The sequence below is a fragment of the Artemia sp. Qi Xiang Cuo genome, chromosome 7 (assembly GCF_049724085.1).
Source record: "Artemia sp. Qi Xiang Cuo chromosome 7, ASM4972408v1, whole genome shotgun sequence".
Classification (NCBI taxonomy): domain Eukaryota; kingdom Metazoa; phylum Arthropoda; class Branchiopoda; order Anostraca; family Artemiidae; genus Artemia; species Artemia sp. Qi Xiang Cuo.
The window spans coordinates 24,479,387-24,495,053 of NC_142800.1; the positions used below are offsets into that span (position 1 = coordinate 24,479,387).

At 35.2% G+C, this 15,667-nt stretch overlaps 1 protein-coding gene across 2 annotated transcripts in view; it reads right to left on the reverse strand.

The window, feature by feature from the left end:
- H (transcriptional corepressor hairless) overlaps positions 1-11,352 on the reverse strand; it is a 40,861-nt gene extending 29,509 nt beyond the window's left edge. For both annotated transcript variants that reach the window (XM_089091442.1, XM_089091441.1), the window contains exon 1: positions 11,248-11,352. The gene's annotated coding sequence lies outside the window, so the exon portion shown is untranslated. The remainder of the gene's footprint in view (positions 1-11,247) is intronic.
- Between the last annotated feature and the right edge of the window lie 4,315 nt (positions 11,353-15,667).

Genomic DNA, 15,667 nt, shown 5'->3' on the forward strand with positions numbered 1-15,667 from the left:
ACCCACCATTTCCCCAAACTCATCCAATCAAAATTGTGAGATAGCCATTTTGTTCAACATAGTTGAAAGGTCCGGAAATTATGTATATGAGGATGACAACCACCACAGCCCTCAGGGCAAGGGTTACAAGTTACACCCTGAAGGCATATAAGGTATATATAGAAAGGGTGATTGTAAAGACTTTGGAATTGGTTTATTTGATTGGAAATCAGCTGTTCTAGTGGCCTTTTTAATATTTAGAGTGATCAGAGAGTGGATATCCTCCCCCCCCCCACATACATCTGGTGTTTTCCTGAAATAAATCTGATAAAATTTTGAGCTGGCCATTTGTTGTCATAGAAACTTTGAAAAGAGCTCATTCAATTGGAAGTTGAAAGGACTAGTGCTCTTTTTAATAGTCAAAAGTGATTGGAGGGCTACTAACCCCCCTCCTATGCTTAGCATTTCGCCAAACACATCCAATCAAAATATTGAGATAGTAATTTTGTTCAGCGTAGTTGAAGGGCCCGGAAATTATGTCTTTGAGCATGACAAACACCATACAGTCCTCAGGGCAAGGGTTGTAAGTTATGACCTGGTAGAACATGATGTGTCATAGGCAGTGCAATCACGCTGCCTAAGTAAAAAACAATGTTGGCACAATGTAATATTTATTCTTTTTTTTTTTTGGTTTTAGACCAGGGCACGTCAAATCAAAGGAGTTGTTGTATAAACTTCGAAAAGGGCTCATTCGATTGGAAATTGGAGTGGCTAGTGCCCTTTTTAATAATCAAAAGTGATTGGAAGGCAACTAACACACCTTCCACGCCCACCATTTCCCCAAACATATCCAATCAAAACTTTGAGATAGCCATTTCGTTCAACGTATTTGAAAGTTTTGAAAATTAGGTCTTTAAGGATGACAACTCCCCACAACCCTCAGGGCAAGGGTTATAAATTATGCCCTGGGGACATATAAGGTTTTCACAGAAAGTGTTGTCATAGAAACTTCAAAAGGGACTCATTCGATTGGAAAATAAAATGGATAATGCCCTTTTTAATAGTCGAAAGTGATTGGAAGGCAACTAACACCCCTTTCACGCCCACCATTTATCCAAACACATCCAATCAAAGTTTTGAGACAGCCATTTTGTTCAACATAGTTAAAAGTTCTGGAAATTAGGTCTTTGAGGATGATAAACCCCTTAGAGCCCTCATGGCCAGAGTTATAAGTTATACCCTGGGGGCATATAAGGTTTTTATTGAAAGCTTTGCTGTAAAAACTTGAAAAAGGGCACATTCGATTGGAAATTTAAAGGGATAGTGGCCTTTTTAATAGTCAAAAGTAATTGAAGGGCAACTAACCCCCCTCTCATGCCCACCATTTTCCCAAACACATACAATCAAAATTTTCAGATAGCCATTTTTTTCAATGTAGTTAAAAGTTCTGGAAATTATGTCTTTCAGGATGACAACCCCCCACAGCCCTCAGGGCAAGGGTTTTAAGTTATGCCCTGGGGGCATATGAGGTTTTTTTTTAATAGAAAGTGTTGTTGTAGAAACTTCAAAAAGGGGGCATTTGATTGGAAATTGAAAGGGCTAGTGCCCTTTTTAATAGTTGAAGGTGAATAAAGAGCAACTATAACCCCCCCCCCCTCTCACGCCCACCATTTCCCCAAACACAATCAATTAAAATTTTGATATAGCCATTTCGTTCAACGTAGTTGAAAGTTCTGGAAATTATAATTTTGAGGATGACACCTCTCCCCCCCCCCACCCCTCAGGGCCAGGGTTGTAAGTTATGCCCTGGGGGCATATAAGGCTTTTATAGAAAGCGTTTTCATTTATACTTAAAATTGGGATCATTCAATTGGAAACTGACAGGGCTAGTGCCCTTTTTAATAGTCGAAAGTAATTGGAGGGTAACTAGCCCCCCTCTCAAGCTCACCATTTCCCCAAATACATCCAATCAAAATTTTGAGATAGCCATTTTGTTTAATGTAGCTGAAGCTTCTGGAAATTAGGTCTTTTAGGATGACACTCCCAAAGCTCTCAGGGCTAAGGTTGTAAGTTAAGCCCCGGGGGCATACAAGGTTTTTTATAGAAAATGTAAAATGTTCTTGTAGAAAACTTCAAAAAAAGCTCATTCAATTGGAAACTGAAAGGGCTAGTGCCCTTTTTAATAGGCTAGTTGAAACTGATTGGAGGGTTACTAACCTCCCTCTCACGCCCACCATTTCCCCAAACACATCCAAAAAAAATTTTGAGATAGTGGAAATTTAGAAATTTTGAGATGTGGGGGATGACCCCCCCCCCCCCAAACCCCTCAGGGCAAGGGTCGTAATTTGTGCCATGGGGGCATATAAGGTTTTTATCGAGCGTTGTAATAGAAACTTCAAAAACTTCAAAGGGCTAGTGCCTTTATTAATAGTTAAAAGTGGTTGGAGGAAAACTAACACCCCTCCTACACCCCACCCCTCCCACAATTTCCCCAAAAACATGCAATAAAAATTTTGAGATAGCCGTTTTGTTCAATGTAGTTGAAAAGCCTGGAAATTATGTTTTTGAGGATGACACTCCCCTCACAGCCCTCAGCACAATGGTTGTAAGTTATGCCCTGGGGACATATAAGGTATTGTAGAAAGCACTGTTGTAGAAACTTCAAAAATGGCTCTTTCAATAAGAAAATTAAGAGGGCTACTGCCCTTTTTCACAGCTGAAAGTAATCGGAGGGAGAATAACCCCCCCCCCCCCCCAACGCTCACCATTTCCCCAAACATTTACAATCAACATTTTGATATGGCCATTTTGTTCAACATAGTTGAAAGTTCTGGAAATTAGGCCTTTGTCAGCGTTGTCGTAGAAACTTCAAAAGGGACTCATTCAATTGGGAATTGAGAGGGCTGGTGCCCTTATTAATAGTCAAAAGCGATCGGAAGGCGAATGTCCCCCCCCCCATACCCATCACTTCCTTAAACACTTCTGATTGACATTTTGATATAAAAATTTTGTTGAATGTAGTTGAAGGGTCTGGATATTATGTTTTTTAGTATGACAACCCCCAATAGCCCTCATGGCTAAGGTTGTAAGTTGTGCCCAGGGGGCATATAATTTCATATAGAAAATGTTGTTGTAAAAACTTCAAAAAGGGCTCTTTTGATTGTAAATTGGAAGGGCTATTGCCTTTTTTAATAGTTGAAAGTAATCAGAGGGAGAATCCCCCCCAAGGCCCATCATTTCCCAAAACATTTTGATATGGCCATTTTGTTCAACATAGTTGAAAGATCTTGAAAGTCTGTCTTTGAGGGGAACAACCCTCCCCCATTCCCCTCAGAACAAGGGTCCTAAATTGGGCCCTTGGAGAATATAACGTTTTTACAGAAAGTCTTGTAGCAGAAGCATCAAAATGAGATCATTCGATCTGAAATTGAGCGGATTAGTGCCTTTTTTATTAGTCAAAAGTGATCAGAGGTCAAATGTCTCCCTCATTTCCCCAAACACTTCCAATCAAACTTTTGATTAGAAGTGTTGTCTTTGAGGATAACAAATCTCCCCAGCCCTTAGGGAAAGGGTTGTAAGTTGTGCCCTGGGGCATATAGAGTTTTTATAGTGTGTGGTAATATAAACTTCAAATGGGGGTTCACTGGATTGGTAATCAGACGCTCTATTGCCCTTTTTAAGAGTCAAAGTGATGGGAGGGCAGCTACCCCCACCACCCTACACACACTTCATACTGTCATGAAATGTGTTTAATAGAAATATTGAGATAGTTATTCTATTCAAAATAGTCTAAATATCATATAACAAGGCTTTTGGAATTGAAACAAACCCCAGAAATTAGGGGCAAGGGTTGTAAGTTATGCCCAGGGGGTGTTTAAGGTTTGGCGTTTAACTTCAGAAGAGGCTCAATCTTTCTCCCTGAAAAAGACTATGTCAATATAAAACAAACAGAAATTAAAAAAAAAAACTTTTTGCACAAAATAAGTTTTTCAGAAAATATGTAAGGAACTCCAATAAACCAAAAATGAACAAAACTAGAATCAAATAATCTACTAAGCATACAATTACCACAAATCAGTATAAATAAATGAATAAAACCCAAAACAAACAGAAATTAAATTAATTCAAACTCAAAACGAGCAGAAATTAATCTCAGTAGGGTTCTAAACCCTATGCTTTCTAAAATCCAGAATATAATTTGTACTTTACTAAAAAAAAATCTTTTAAATGTTTTCACTTATAACTTTAAGAAAACAAAAATTAATTAATATTTCAAGGAATAAATATTAGCATATGTATATTAAACTGACAATGCACGTTTTTTTCAGTAAATTCATTAGAATTTTTTTTCACTACTCAGACTAATTTCTGCTCATTTTGAGTTTGACTTATTTTAATTCCTGTTCATAGGCAGCACGATTGCACTGCCAAAGTAAAGAATGGGGACACTCGAGAACAAGACAAGAAATGGGAACTAAGTAAAGAGGAGGACACTCCCCCACAACCCTCAGGGCAAGGGTTTTAAGTTATGCCCTGGGGGCATAATAAGAACAATGTTGGCACAGTGTATTATTTGTTAATTTTTTCCTTTAGAGCAGGGCACTTTGTATCGAAGAAGTTGTCATAGAAACTTCGAAAAGCGCTCATTCAATTTGAAATTGGAGTGGCTTGTGCCCTTTTTAATAGTCAAAAGTGATTGGAAGGTGACTAACCCCCTCTCACACCCACCAATTCCCCAAAAACATCCAATCAAAATTTTGAGATAGCCATGTTGTTTAACGTAGTTGAAAGTTCTGGAAATTTGGTCTTTTGAGGATGACAACCAACCTAACAGACCTTAGGGTAAGGGTTGTAATTTATGCCCTGGGGGCATATAAGATGTGTATAGTCAAAAGTGATTGGAAGGCTTGAAATTTTTATAGTAAAGATTGAAGTGGATATTATGTATTATTTTTGTTGTTGTTGTTGTTTAGACCAGAGCACTTTGTATAGAAGGAGTTGTCTTGGGAACTTCAAAAAGGGCTCATTTGATTGAAAATAGAAAGGACTGATGCCCTTTTTAATAGTCGAAAGTGATTTGAGGGCAACTAATTCCCCTTCCACTCCCACCCTCCCACGCCAACCCACCCATTTCTGCTCTTAAAAATTAACCAAATCAAAATAGCATAAGTATATCCAAGCTATCAAAGAAAGTAAACAGATTTTTTTGCAAATGGTATCAAGTTTTTCATTTCAGATCAACTAGAGGAGGTATGAAACTAAATTAAACAGTCCAGATTTTTAAGAGGGTGGTTGTTGTTAAAAATTGCTGAAAAGTTTTCTCCAGCAGGCCAAACTATATATAGGCCAAACTATAATAGCAGGCCAAACTAAACTAAATAGCAGGCCAAACTATAAATTCTTAAAAAACGAAAGGATTTAAAGTATAAAGTAAATGCACTGTGTTAATGCTAATTCCCAATTAGGCATCTCAGCAGTATCCAAAGAACGACTGTGGATATTATGTTCAAACTTTTGGGGCTGCTTCTGCTCTCAAAATTTAACCAAATCAAAATAGCGTAAGTGTATCCAAGCTATCAAAGAAAGAAAACAGTTTTTTTGCGAATGGTATCAAGTTTTTCATTCCAGATCAACTAGAGGAGGTATGAAACTAAATTAAACAGTACTATTTGTGTCCAGATTTTTAAAAGGGTGTATGTTGTTAAAAATTGCTGAAAATTTTTCTCCAGCATACAAATAGCAGGCCAAACTATAAAGTCTTAAAAAACAAAAAATTTAAAGTGTTATTTTCTTTTTCCCTGAAAAGACTATGTCAATATAAAACGAATAGAAATTAATTTAAAAAACTTTTTCCACAAAGTAAGTTTTTCAAAGAAAAGTAAAGAACTCCATTAAACAAAAAATGAGCAAAAATAAAATCAAATAATTTACCAAGCATGAAACTACCACAAATAAGCATCAATAAATAAATGAAACTCAAAACAAACAGAAATTACAATAAATCACTTTACTGAAAAAATTTGCACTTTACTAAAAAAAATATAAATGTTTTTACTTTTATAACTTTAATAAATCAAATAATTTTAATATAATATAATTTTAATTTAATATAATGAGTTTAATATGTATATTAAACTGACAATGCACATTCATTTGAATTTTGTTAGTAAAGTACAAATTTTGTTCTAGCCTTGGGAAGGCATAGGGGTTTTGCACCTGACTTATGTTAATTTCTGCTCGTTTTGAGTTTGACTCAGTTATTTATTGTAATTTCTTTTCGTTTTGGATTTAATTTTTTTTTTTTTTTTGGGGGGGGGGGGTTCTCAGAGTGATTGGAGGTTGGACACTCCCCCCCCTCATTCCTTGTATTTTCCCAAAATGCATCTGATAGAAATTTTGAGATTTGGTCATTTGTTGTTGTAGAAACTTCAAAAACAGCTCATTCAATTGGGAATTGAAAGAGCCAGTTCTCTTTTTAATAGTCAAAAGTGATTGGAGGGCCACTAACCCCCTTCCCTCAGCCACCATTTCCCCAGACACATCCAATCAAAATTTTGAGATAGCCATTTTGTTCAACATAATTGAAAGGACTGGAAATTATGTCTTTGAGGATGACCCCCCCCCCCACAACCCTTAGGGCAAGGTAAGTTGTGCCCTGGGGGCATATAAGGTATATATGAGAGGGTGATCATATAAACTTTGGATGGGGCTTGTTGCATTTGTTAATCAGAAGTTCTAGTGCCCTTTTTAAGATTCTGAGATTGGAGGTTGGAATACCCCCCCCCCTCCACCTCTAAGTCTTGTATTTTCCAGTAATGCATCTGATAGAAATTTTGAGATGGCCATTTATTGTCATAGAAACTTCAAAAAAGGCTAATTTGATTGGAAATTAGTCATAGTGATTGAAGGGGAAGAAGCCCCCCCCCCTTGCCCATTAATTCCCAAAAGACATTTAATCAAATTTTGGGATAACCATTTTGTTCAGTGTAGTTGAAAGGTCTGGAAATTAAGTATTTGACAAACCCCTTACCTTCTCAAGACCAGAACATAATAAAGACCACAGCCATAATAAAATGGCTGTGGAATTTTTATATAGCTTTAAAATAAATCCAAAGGCATTGTGTTAAATGGTTGCCAATAAAACACCTCAATAATATAATGAGAATGACTGGGGGTATTCAGTTGAAACTTTTAAATAAAAAAAAAGAGTGTAAGTGTATTGATGTAGTCAAGAAGCATAATAGAATCTTTTGGGAATGATATAAGTTTTGATTTTCAGGTCAATTTCAGAAGCTATTATATTAAATAAAAAAATACTGTGTATCAAGATTAAAATTTGTTGAAAAAGTTTCTCCAACATACAAATAGCAACCCATACTTTGGATTCTTGTAGAAAAAAACTGAAAAGATATACATTTTTTTGTCATGAATAAGACTATGTAAATAAAAAACAAACAGAAATTAATTAAAAAAAAATCCAGAAGATAAATTTTTTAAAGAAAAGTAAAGAGCTCCATTAAGCCAAGAATGAACAAAAATTAAGTCAAATAACCTTCCAAGTGTAAAACTACCACAATTCACTGTCAATAAATAAATAAAACTGAAAACAAATAGAAATTACAATAAATAGCCAAGTTGAACTCAAAACAAGCAAAAATTAACATGAGTAGGGCTGATAGCCCCTATGCCTTCTCAAGACCAGAACACAATTTGCACTTCACCAAAAACAAAATGCATTTGAAATGTTTTCACCTTTCTTACATTCATAAATGAAAAATGATCAAAACCTTAACAAAGAATAGTCAATTTAACAGATAAGCCATGGTCATTTGTTTGTTTGTTTTTTTCAGCTGCTACTGCATTTTTGGCAGTAGCAGCCATCAAAGTAAAAAATGAAGAAAATAATATGGGTTAAAATCATCAAAATTAAGCTAAAAACATGTAGCCACAAAAAGTTTAAGGAGGTTTTTCTCCTTTGAAAGCATAGTTGGCTTTGGAAACTAACAAATTCTTATTGTTTATGTTTTTATGGACAAAAGCAATTTTCCTTATCTTCCAAGTGTAATACTACCACATATCATCATTAATAAATAAATGAAACCCAAACAAACAGAAATTACAATACATAACCTAGTCAAAGTCAAAACAATCCAAAATTAAAAGGAGTAGGGCTGACAACCCCTGTGTCTTCTCAAAACTTTACTAAAAAATAATAACCATGGATTGTTGGTTTAATATCCATATTCTGATATTTATGCCTTAAAGTCTTAATACTTATTTATTTATTAAAGTCAAAAAGGTGAAAATATTAAAAATGTATTTTGTTTTCAGTAAAGTGCACATTATGTTCTGGTCTTGAGAAGGTGAGGGTGGGTTGTCAGCCATACTCATGTTAATTTTTGCTCATTTTGAGTTTGACTTGGTTATTTATTGTATTTTCTGGCGTTTTTGGGGTTTAATTTATTTATTGATGTTAGTGGTAGTTTTAAGCTCAGAAAAATATTTGAATTTATTTCTAGCCATTTTTTGGCTTAATAAGCCCTTTATTTTTCTTTGACAAACTTGTTTTGTGGAAAGTTTTTTTAATTCATTTTTTATTGGCATTAATTAAATTTTTTTCTACAGAATAACTTTTTTAAAGAAAAGTAAAGAACTCCATTAAACTAAAAATGAGCAAAATAGAATCAAATGATCTGCCAAGCATAAAACTACCCCCAATCACCTTTATTAAAAATATGGAACCCAAAGCATATGAAACCACAAATCAGCATTGATAAATAAATGAAACCCAAAACGAACAGAAATTACAATAAATAGCCAAGTCAAACTCAAAATGAGCAGAAATTGCCATGAGTAGGGCTCAAAACCGCTATGCCTTTCAAAGGCAAGAACATAAATTGCACTTTACTAAAAAAAAACAAGTGAATGTGCATTGTCAGTTTAATATACATATGGTGATATTAATTCCTTAAAATCTTAATAATGTTTGATTTATTAAAGTTATAAAAGTGAAAACATTTTAAAAAAAATTTCAGTAAAGCAATTTTTTCATGATTTTGGCAATAGGACCATTTTTAAAAGTTGTTTCAATTTGGAAAAATTATGGGGTTAGCCAGACGGGTAATACAAGTTGGATATTATAAACAAAGCAAGAAGCAAATTACACAAGGGTCAAATTGCATGGGCCTCAGTTACATGTACACAACCAAAATCATAGACAAACTCTAAAATGGGTTTATTAAATCTAAGTCAAATGTTGTGAAGCACTTTGACAAACAACTCTTGCTCAGCAATGTTGTCAGCATAGATGGTTTGAGTGTCAGCACTGCACTATGATGATCATCTCTGGAGTGTTCTGTCCCAGGCAAGGGTTGGAGCTTTGTCATGGTCAATGTTCCTGGTAGTAAGTTAACCATGTATGATGTCCACCCATATTGTGCAGGGTCTACCTCTGGGGCATTTCCAGCCATTTGCAGTTGGATTGAATACAAAGATGAGTTGGGTAGGTGTTTTGAGTGGGTAGGCATTGTAGTTGACCATATCAATACAGCAAACAAGACTCAAGCTGCTCAGAAAGGGGTGGCAATTTAAAAGACCAGAAGATCTTTATGTTCTGTATCCTGTTAACCATCTAACATATTCAATTTTGTAAAGGTGTTTTGTATAGACAGCATCTATCTTCATCATCTGTGTCATGGGCTAAGTCTCTGATGAGTACAATATAACACTAGCTACCAAGACAGAGTAAATCTATGCTTTTGTAGGTGGCTGATTTGGGGTTCATGAAATATTGTTTTCAGAATAAAGCATTTGTCTTGATCACCCTTGCTAATATCTCTGTATCTAGATATCTATTTGAGCAGACGATTGAACCAAGGTAGGTGAATGCTTGACAATCTCAACATCCTGTCAACACAGTTCTATGGGCTGGATGTTGTGGAGGGGGATGATGTCTATCGGTGCTATAGTAAAGCTCCTTGAACAGACTGACAATTTTCATGGGCACACCAGCAGATTGAAGGATCAGCCACACTGACTAGGCTATCTATTGACAACATTGAAGGCAGATCAAAAATCAATAAAGGCAAACTACACCCTTTTTTATATTCAAGGGCTTTCTCTATCAGCTGTCTAGATATATGGCTTTGCTCAGTAGTGGACTGTCATGTCATGAAGAAGAAATGACAAATGTAAGGGTAGGCTAAATTTTGGGTAAAGTTCTACAAAATCATATTATTGAGTTAGGACAAAAGTGAATACACCATTCAATGCCTTTTTTATGCTGATTACAAATATAATAATCATTTCTATCGGAAATGAATTTCAGCCCCCTCCCCCTATATATGCCAATTCAGGGTTAGGTTAGGTATAGCCTTTATAGGGGGATGGGGGGGGGCTGAAATTCATTTCTGATAGAAATGCTTATTATATTTGTAATCAGCATAAAAAAGGCATTGAATGGTGTATTTACTTTATTTGTAACTCAATAATATGATTTTGTAGAACTTTACCAAATTTTGTTTAAGTTGAAGGCTTAAAAAAGTTTACCAAAATTGAAGTCAGTGAATCCTAATTATCTAAAAATATCTCAAAAGATTAAGAACCTACTATCCATGATAAGAAAACTTAATCCAAATATTTATTTAAGATAAGGTAGTCTACTGTCTCAAAATTGTGGGATTATCCTAGGCTATTTCAAAATCAGGAGGGGGCAAACTTTTATGGAAATCCCCAAAATAAGCCATTATTCAATAAGAATTGAGAATAAAATATTTTTCAAGAACAAGAGAAGATATTTGCATCCTTGAATTAACACCATTAGGCCTCATCTTTGTGCTAAGGTCTTACATCTTTTGACAAAGAAAACTTAAAAGTGAAATCTTAGCACTAAGATCTTACATCTTATGGCATTCTTTTGCAAGCATATTTCATCATTCTGCTCTGATCAGCAGTCTAAGAACAATGATGACTATATCATCAAAGTTCTCTCATATTGTTCTAAGAGGCAGAAAAATGGCATCCTTCACAGTTTTTGCTAGGCTAACATCAGTGAGCTGTAAGATCTTAGAACAAAGATGAGCAAAAGAACGGAAATCTTTGCAGAATGATGTGAGATCTTAGAGCAAAAGAATAGCCCTATTGTTTCTAAAAAAAAAAAAATTGGTTTAGGTCAACAATTTTCTTTATGCCTAAGACCTATAGCCTAGTCAAATGCCTAGCTTAAATTTGGCAAAACATCACGGATACTAATTTTTCTAAAAATCATACCATCAAAACCACTGAAGACAAAGAAGTCTACAACCTTATTTGGTTGCTTTGATTAAGTAAATTTTGTAAATTAAAAACCATCTGCAAAAAATTAGACAAAATATTTCATCTTTTCTTTTAAATCGTACATTGACGCTACCTATGACTTTATATAATAGATGAGGAACTTTTACACCCAATGAAATGCAAACTAAAGGGCTCGGCACACGTAGCTGATTTCGGGAACTTATTTCAGCATCAGTGGACAAACGATAGCGGTAAGAAAAATTTGTTGGAAGAAAAATTTATTGCGTGAGATTTTCAAAACGAAACGTCATGGACACAAAAAGTCAACTAAAGTTTGTTAATAGTTGCATGATTGATCTCAGCTTAGTTCTCAGTTTAACTCTCAGCTCCGTAGCGGGGTTTTTCACCACAGACGTCTCTTGCTGGCTATTTATTTGTATCCCTATTTCTTTTGTGATGATCGTAATGAAAATCGGCACTGATTTTGTAAATCGGCGCCGAAAACTGAAAAATTTTTCAAGCTCAAATCGACGCCCATTTCTTTTAAAATCGGTGCTGATTTGGAAATCAGTTCCCGAAATCAGCTACGTGTGCCCAGCCCTTAAGGGCTGATTAAAACTAAACGGGATCATGGTCGCAGCAAAATATGCAACCTAGTAAAGAGTAAACCACAATCCATAGTAGCCAAAACCCTAAAAAGATTATTGAAAAGCTTTTTAGTCAGAAAAATTGCCATTTTTAGCGGATTTGGAAATGGTAAATATCATTTCGATTAATCTTAATGGAAAAATATTGTTGCGAAAGTAAATTTACTGGAATTTCCAAAAGAGCTTGCAACCCCTCAAAATAGTATTGGATCGAAATTCACGTGCACTTTTGGAGTTCCATGTTCAAAAATTCCTCTCAGGATAATTAAAGCCCCTTACACTTTTAATAAGAGGGACAATCCCTTTTTTGTAGGGAAAGCACTGATATATATCTTTTTTTTCTTGTGACTGGTGGGGCACTGGGACATCACAAAGAGAGTTCTAAGGTCTCAATAGAAAGAAAAAATTTATATTTATGTGCTTTTTATAAGTTCAACTTGAATACGCCATCACAAAGTTCCAAAAATGGCATTTTGGGTGCCACTTCTGGTGTGTAACGACTGGAAAGTACAAAAGGGTAGCATCATAATATCGAAAGTCTAAATACTAAACCTCAGGCTTAGAGGTCCCCCTTTTATATTCACCCTCCCATTCTCCTTAAAAAACTTTAAAATCGTCTGCTGACTAACAAAAATAAAAGGCTGCAATCCAAAGCTTTCAATCATATTAATACACTTTTTGTATTTTTTAAAGAGTATAAAAAAGGCCAATCGAATAGCAACAGAACTATAGGTTCTACATTATTGTCGAAAATTGCCAAAACGTTGTAAACGAGAAATTGGGACCATCATAAAGAATACCGCAGACACAGTTATATAGGATATGATAGGGCTCTGAATGGTGGCCGTGGTAACCCATGGTAGAATCTCCGTTATATTAATTTCTTATTAACTATATAGTCACTTTGTAGCACCCTAAAAATGACAAAGAAAAAAGAAAAAATGAAGGAAACACTTCAGTGTAAAAAAGTACGATTTTCCTTGTTGCTCTAGATGGGGGACTGTAACTATCCTATATATAGCTTTTTATTGTGGTAACTTTAATGATGCAATTTGTATGTATAATGGTTAGTTATTCTAAGAGGCTGCAGTTCAAAAAGCAAAAACAATGAAAGTATACATTTTTAAGAGAAGTTCAAAATTCATTGTAGCATTGCGAGAAATAATTACAGTAATAACAATATGAATTCCCGTAAACTATTTTAAATAAACATTTCAAGCTACGTCAATATTCTTCAGTTTTCTAAACCTGTGTATATTTCAAGGTGTCTAACCGACTCAACCCGGAAAATTTTTCCTGTGGATAGTTCTTCCCTTGGACAAGTCCCATTCTCCCCTGACAATCTCCCCTCCACTGAAAACCCCACGGACGATTCCTTCTGCACACAATTCCTTCTTTTCCCGCAGACAATCCCCCTTAAAAAATCCACTAACATAAAATTGATCAGGCAAAGGTAAAGTAAGACAAATAAAAAGAATGACAAAATGGTAAACTGTATGGAATATCAAAACATGGACGAAAAATTGCAGAAATCGCAGGGTTTTGGAGGCCTTCCAAAAATGGATACCTTCACTGCGATTAGATACGTCTAGCTTCATTAAATTTCTGATGCCTCCTCATCCTTTAAAACTCTGTTATGTAATAATAAAAAGCATGGGTATTATAAATTTATTTATAACCCACTTACATCACAAGATAACAATTAAACAACAAAAACATTAAGTAAATAAAAATTAATAAAACAAACGGATCAAACCATGGTGAGGTGACAAACGCCTATACGCTGTTCCCGAAAGTCTTTCATGCAAACCAGTCAGCTTTTCAGTAATATTCGGAAGGTAAAATTTATTTATTATTTTTCGATTTCTATACCAAAGAGGAAGATAGAAAATATTTTCAAAAACGGAAATAGGCCACTTGAATATACTAAAATCCTTGTTCCTAAAAATAGGATAAGACCCAGAAAGGTAAAGAACTGAAAAGTAGAATAGACCTTTCCAAGGGCAATGCGATTATATTTGCCTTGTTTGGCTACAATTTTTGAGTAACCAATCTGGATCTTCGCTTTGGCATCCTGGACAGCTCACTTCCGAAAAGTTTTTGAATTTTTTGCAAGCGTAAAACCCAACCACCGCACGGAGTCTACATGAGGGATGAAAAAATTTTTAGAACTTAGAGGTTTAGGAGGGGATGAAAAATTAAAAGCAAGATACTCACATTTACCAATGTTAAGCGAAAGACCGATTTGAGTAAAAGAATAAGAAATTTTATGAATCATCTGCGATAGTCTGAATTTAGATGGGCTAATTAGAAGAATGTCATCAGCATAAGCAAGGTAAGAAATATCAGCTAACCCAATAAAGCACACAGAAGAAATATTTTCAAGGATACTAGAAATACAAAATTTAAAAATACTTGGGGATAAAACTCCTCCTTGCCGCACACCCCGACGAACAGGGACAATAAAAGAAGAAAGAACACTATTAGTTTTGTATCGAAGATAAGATTTACTATACCAAAACTTAAAATGAAAAATAAGTGAAAAGTAAATGCCGTGACTATAAAGAGAATAAAGAGCTGACTATCTTCAATACCGTTAAAAACCATAGAAAGATGAAAGGCATAAATATGAAGACTGCGCACTTTACCAGAAATACCTTCAAGAAGGCAAGTCAAAGTACGGGGAGCGCGCTGACAACCAATGCCAGACCAAAAACCGAGTTGATTCTCCCAAAAATCAGTATCAAAATTAATGAAAGGAAGTAGGATATGTTAAAGATTTTTACTAAGATTACAAGCAACCGTGCTTGACCTGTAAGAAGAACAGTCCAAAGAATTCTTTCCTTGTTTAAGAACGGAAGTGACAGTTCCAAATAAAAAGCTATCAGGAACAAGAGAACAACAAATACACATTTGGAAAAGCAACTGTAAATGAAAAAAGAAAGACTGGCAATTTATTTTAAGATGATAAACACTAATTCCTTTAACATCAACAGAGCACGATTTCAATTTCTTAACACTTGCAATTATATCATCAACATAAACTTGAAAAACTTGTGCCTGAGCCAAGGAGGACGGGAGAACCGAATCAAGCCATTTTGATCAAAATGGATGCGCTGTGTAATTCACTTTGGAAAACGAAACTGAATAGGGGTCAGACCGCGCAGCTGGAGGGATGAGGCAATTAAGATTTACTGAATTATCTAATTTAGCTGAATTAATCACTTTATCCCATTCATTCTTGTTTTTAGGACAATCTAACCCTTTATATCGGCTTGATCACAGACGTTTTTTAAGCACACGCTTAGTTTTGAATTTTATTTCCAATTCATTTCTGGAGAGTGGTCGCCCATTATCAATCCATATTTGTAGCCACAATTTGGCTTTATTTTTCACGATTTTCAGTTCAGGGTCACACGACCATATTGGTTTCCCTGTTCTTCTGCTCACTCGCTCCTGAGGTATAGCAACCTCCTCGGCACGTTTTAAACACCACACAGTTCGATTGTAGTATTGTTTCAGTTCATAATTGCTTTTTGTAGAGCTAACACTTAGCTGGAGTAAATGAAAGGTTACACGTAAAGAACGAAAGAGTATGGCCAGGGTTGAAATATATAGTGAAAATTAGCATTTTTCCTGTTACTCCGAACAGGCTTGACAACATCGCTACGGACCTGATGACCAATACTCCAAGGAAGATATGCGCCAGTGACCCCCTCACTTATTTTTTTCCAGATTAGAGATTTATAAATATTGTTATGTTATTT